The sequence below is a fragment of the Pinus tabuliformis genome, chromosome 7 (assembly GCF_031772625.1).
Source record: "Pinus tabuliformis cultivar Carrire ecotype Pingquan chromosome 7, CPIR1, whole genome shotgun sequence".
NCBI classification, from domain to species: domain Eukaryota; kingdom Viridiplantae; phylum Streptophyta; class Pinopsida; order Pinales; family Pinaceae; genus Pinus; species Pinus tabuliformis.
The window spans coordinates 1,835,942,911-1,835,948,639 of record NC_142293.1 but is presented as its reverse complement, the minus strand read 5'-3'; positions in this window follow the sequence as shown (position 1 = coordinate 1,835,948,639).

The following is a 5,729-nucleotide window of genomic DNA, read 5'->3' as shown; positions in this document are numbered from 1 at the left end:
TCACCGGCAATATCACCTGCTGCATCCCGAGTAGCACGGACCCATTTTGGAAGCTGAGGAGCTGAAGGAGGATCTTGAGAAGGTGGGGGAGGATTTTCATCCTCGCTTTCATCATCTGAAGAAGAAATATTTTCAAAAGTAGAAGAGATAGGGAGAGGTGGCACATCCGCCGAACTAGGCTCGTAGGCCGATATATTTTCAGCAAACTTTACATCTCTTCTAATGATAACATTTTTGGACTTAAGTGGAATAAGTCTATATCCTTTGACATCTTCAGAATATCCAACAAAAATACATTTTTCACTCTTAGGTTCTAAAGCTTTATGTTTCTCATCTGGAATATGGGCCCATGCTTCACTTCCAAAAACACGAAAGTGACTTACATCTGGTTTGATTGAGCTCCATGCTTCTTCTGGAGTGATATTCTTTAAAACCTTAGTAGGAGTGCGAATTATTATGTAATTTGCACAGTTAATTGCTTCTGCCCAATAATTAAGACTAAGTCCTTTAGATTGAAGCATACAATTAGCCATTTCCTTTAAGGTGTGATTCTTCCTTTCAGCTACACCATTTTGTTGTGGAGTATATGGAACAATATGTTGCATTTGAATTCCATTCTCAGTGCAAAAGTTGATGAATGTGTTTTTAACATATTCTCCGCCATTATCAGATCTTAGCTTAAGAATTTGATGTCCAGATTGTTTTTCAACAAAGGCCTTAAAGGCCAAGAACATGTTAAATACTTCACTCTTGAGTTTTAAGAAGTATACCCAAGTGCGTATGGAGAAATCATCAATGAAAGTTAATAAATACTTGTAGCCAGAGAATGAAGCAACTGGAAGTGGACCACATAAATCACTATGCACGAGCTGTAAAGGTGCTGAGGCGTGCCAAGAGGCACGTTTTTCAAAACTGTCCCGATGATGTTTTCCGAGTACACATCCGGAACAAACACCATCTCTGCAAGATACCATTGGAGGACCTGTCACCATATTTTCTTTACATAGATTCTGAAGAGAGCGATAGTTTAAGTGACCAAATTGCTCATGCCAAAGTTTGCTCACTTCATCATTATGAGCAACAAATACTGAGGGAAGATCTGATCACCCAAAGTTGTGAAACTTATACAACCTTGTAGAATCATCAACAATGCCAGTAGCTAAAATCTGTCTAGGATCTCTTAGGTCCTTAATTACAACATCGTGAGGTGAAAATTCAACGATTTTACCTTCACCTGAATGGGTTATCTGATATACAGATAGAAGGTTGCAGGATAAGGTTGGAACACATAATACATCATTAAACTAACCATTGTCTAGATGAACAGTTCCAGCCCCTACAACACTAAGAGATCTATCATCACCAACATATATATTTTTGGTGTTACAATCATTTAAAGAAGAAAACATGGCTTTGTTTTTGGCCATGTGATAAGAAGCTCCAGAGTCAATGAGCCACTCATGAGAATGAGAAGAAGAAGATACATTTAGTGCATAGCCAGACCGAGATGCTTGACAACCACATGCATAAAGTGCCATTCCTGAAGATGAAGTTGAAGTTGAAGTTGAAGATGGCTCCAAATGGATGTTATGCTTCTTCATTGCTGCTTCCAAGGCTTCCATCTTCTTAAAGCATTTGGATTCTAAGTGGCCATCTCGATTACAAAAGTTGCAATGTCTATCAGTCTTCTTCCATTTGTTTTTATTTGTCTTATCATTTTGTTGAAATGATTTTTCATTTTGAGGCGGAAATTGCTTAGGACCCTTGTTTGGTTTAGGACCATTCCTTTTAGGATACGACTTCTTAGGATTCTTTGAATTTGGTTGCTGCTGGGCGGCTAACGCTTTCTTAGAAGAGTTTCCAAGATGAAGAAGACCAAGGTGTAAGAGTTTTTCTTGTTCTCTTATTAAAGAATCACAAAAGGAATCAAAGGAAAGAGACTTGTAGGCTTGTCCTTGAGAAATGAAGGCTTCTCTTGTAGAATGGAAGGTGGAAACAAACACGAATAGGCTGGTCCCAACTTAGTAAGAATGGAGTAGATAAGGCTACTATCTTCTTTCTTAACCTTAACACCTTCCAAGAGAAGTCTAAGGGTCTTGAACTTGGACAAAAAATCTTCAATGCAAGAAAAATTATTGGGGTCCAATGTAAGCAATTCATTTTCAAGTTGATGGGCTTTAAGTTCATTTTTAATTCCAAAGACTTTAGTAATCTGTTTCATTGCTTCATCAGGAGTATCAAGTTCTGCAATATGGAATCTAAGATCTGGAGAAATAGACATCCCTATCAACCCACGTGCTTGGTCTTGCCTATTTTCCCATTTAACTACCTTGTCTTCATCTTTTGGTTTGGTCTCTTGGCCTGTGGCTATTCTGTAAAGACCTTTACTTCTAAGTAAATCCACAATGTAGGACCACCATTGGAAGTAGTTGGTGCTGTCAAGAATAACTTGGCATGGACTTTCCATTTAAAAAAAAAACTGAAGCTATAGATGCTGAAACTAAGTGTTTCAATGGAAAGACATCGAAAAATTAGGCTGTTTCAAAAAAACGGTTCTGAAAACGGCTTCCGGATGAAGAAGTTATGGCTTTTTGAAGAAAATTGATGAAGTCGCCGACGAAGTATGGGAATGTGCGGAAATGAAAAATCCGCCCCCACAAAATGGAGACTTGAACCCAAGACCTCTACTCTCATAAATTAGCTTTGCACCAAGTGAGCTATACAAAAAGTTTGAGAGAGAGAGAGGGGGGGTTGATGCTTTGGGTTGCGTGCTTGCTTTGAGAAAGCTCTTTTTCCCTACAAAACAAAAAACACAAAACCCAACACGGACATACAAAAAAATGAACCTTGCGGCTCGAAGTTAGCTTTAGCCGGAAACTAGATATTTTCCTCAATGTTTCTGATTTTCCGAGATCACACTAAGGTGTAGCGGAAAAGAGCATACGCATGAGAAAAATCCTTCCTTTCTGTTTCTGATTTGCCCAGATCGCACAAAGTCGCAGGGCAAAGATCATACGCATAAATGAAAGGTATAGATCCGGTAATAAAAAAAAGCTAAATAAACCGAAAACCGAAATAAACAGAGAGAAAATAACTGTAAACTGCAAATAAACATTGTATACCTCCAGATCTTAAAAATGACGCAGCTAGGGCTATCGGAAACCTTTTCGCGTGAAACGAAAGGGGTTCCTCACTGGAACAGATGCTCCCAACACAACAGAGCAGTCCTCTTGGCCTGAAAGCAGTCAAAAACAGTAGATCTAGGAAACTGTAGTCGGATGCAGTTCTACCGACTTCAGATTTGGATCACCAACAGACGCGGCCCTCAAATAGCTCTGATACCATGTAGGAATTTACAGGGTAAGTTCCTCAGACAGAACACCAAAGGACACCGCTCACAAACAGATCGCAGATCAATACACCAGTACTTTTGACGTGGTTAAAACCCTCAAAGAGGAAAACAGTCCACGGCCTGAGCCAACGCGGCCACTTCAGGGAATTTTTTAATAAAAGAATGAAAATTTACATAAGCTTCTCTCATGAACGGTTAACCTACAAATGACCCTCCATGCTCTTTAAATAGAGATCATGGACCAATCGGGTGTTAAGCCACGGATCAAGTGTTGGTAATACCGAGGAGAGAATGAACCGTCGGATCACTACATATCGTGACCGTCGGATTGTAAGTTACAAAATGTACATAGTAAAGAAACACACTTTACCTAACTCTATACTAGACCAAGTTGTACTTAACTATTTCCTATGTGTCGGAATATCCTAACACTCTCCCACTCACCTCACATCCCTCATACACATTTTCCTCTACGGGCTTACATTTTATAGCTGGGAGTGGAAACTGAATCATAAAGTCACTCACAACAAATATAGGATGCAATAACTCTTCATCAAGATTAAATGGAGTCAATTTAGCAACAAATCCTATTGTTGTCACATCCATGAGATTTTCTCCAAATTTAATTAAAAGAAATCTCAACAGATTCCACCATTAGAATTACAGAAAATACTCATTTGTATAATATGCGTCTGTTGGAGGATGCTAATTCTCTGTCTCTTTTCTTCTTCTAGACTTTTGATAAGAGTTCGATTCCCACAATAGAAAATGAGGTTCTGGTTAAACATGTATGAATTATACACACTATCCATTATGGCATATGCCTCAACCTTTTCTCCATCTTACTCATCTTTTACGTAAATGCCAATTTTTCAATTAATACCCAAGTTTAAGACCTAAAAAAAATGCCTTTAATGTAGCTCCAGTAAGTGTTTTAAAGTCATGATTTATGTAGACAACTAGCACACATTTTAACTTACACTATAGTTATAGGTTGCAGCAGAGTGTAAGGGCTTACCACTTGACCTCAAGGTCATTGGAAGCTCATTGTACGGTAAGCCCAAGCCAATTTAGAGAAATGCTCAAAGAAAACTATCAAAATCTGAATCTATATCAGATTATCACAAGGAGAGTCTTCCTAAATGCTTGGAAATGAGTATAGACATGCTTGATGATAAACATAAACAATGCTTTTTTGATTTGGGGGCTTTTCTCGAAGGTAGAAAGTTTAACGTGGACATTTGGGTATATGTTCCCTAGATGGAATGAGCAGATTCTTTCGACATCTTGCTAGAATTTCCAAGTTGAAATCTCTTGAATCTCACAAGCTATCTAGAGTATATATTATGGAATCTATTTACATTTACTATTGCGTATGAATTTGTTTTGAATAGAATCATGTCTCTTTGGGGGAGGAAGGATGACTACACTATTCAGCATATCAACAGAGCTCAAAATTCCCAAGTTGATATATTATCAAATAAATGACTCATTTCTCAAAAGGGTTGCTGGAATATGGATGTAAAAATTGAAGCAGAAACCTTTTCCATTTAGGAATTCTCTCTCCTTGGTACATAACCTCTTTTTTCATTGCAGAATTCCTAGGTATGTCTTTCAAGGACACTGATTTTTAGCATATTTCGCATTTTACTTTTCTGGTGGTGGAAATGAACCTTTTTGGAATTCTGGATTTTTCTGGATTTTTCTGGATTCTCTAAACGCTATTTGTTTATCCTTCTGGTTGATTGCTTCCTTTGAAGAACATATCTTTCTGTCTTTTCACGCTGTTATGGGGGATTTTTGGCCATACGTCATATCAGGACTTGCTTACCTTCCCCTACCGTTCTGTACAGGGTTGGTTATATCTCTTTATCCGGCTATATCTAGATGTAATATGATGTTTTAAAAAAATAAAAATAAAAATTATTTGGCGTCTTCATGTATGTTCTGTAGAACATGTTTACTTTTATCGTTGCCTATGAATTTGTTTTGATCATTGCTTCAGCCTCTTCATGTACGCTTCTTAACTTTAATTATTTTGCTTTTGGGCTTTGATATCCTTCGATAAATCATGAACATCCTAGAAAAATTGAGGCTTATAAATATTATCTAAACTGTATACTATATATATATTATATATATATAAATATATATATATAATAATTATATAGATTATATAGAATAGAGGAATAACCTGTTTATAGAGTTTATTTAATCCAACGTTTCAGAGTTTCAAGTGAGTCCATCCTCATGGGATACACCCAATTTTTAAGAGGAGATTAACGATGTATCATAGAGCTAATCTTAAGTATATATATAGTTTATGGAAATTGATCAATATGAAAATGATTTGTCGGCCATGGTTATTAGTTATTTT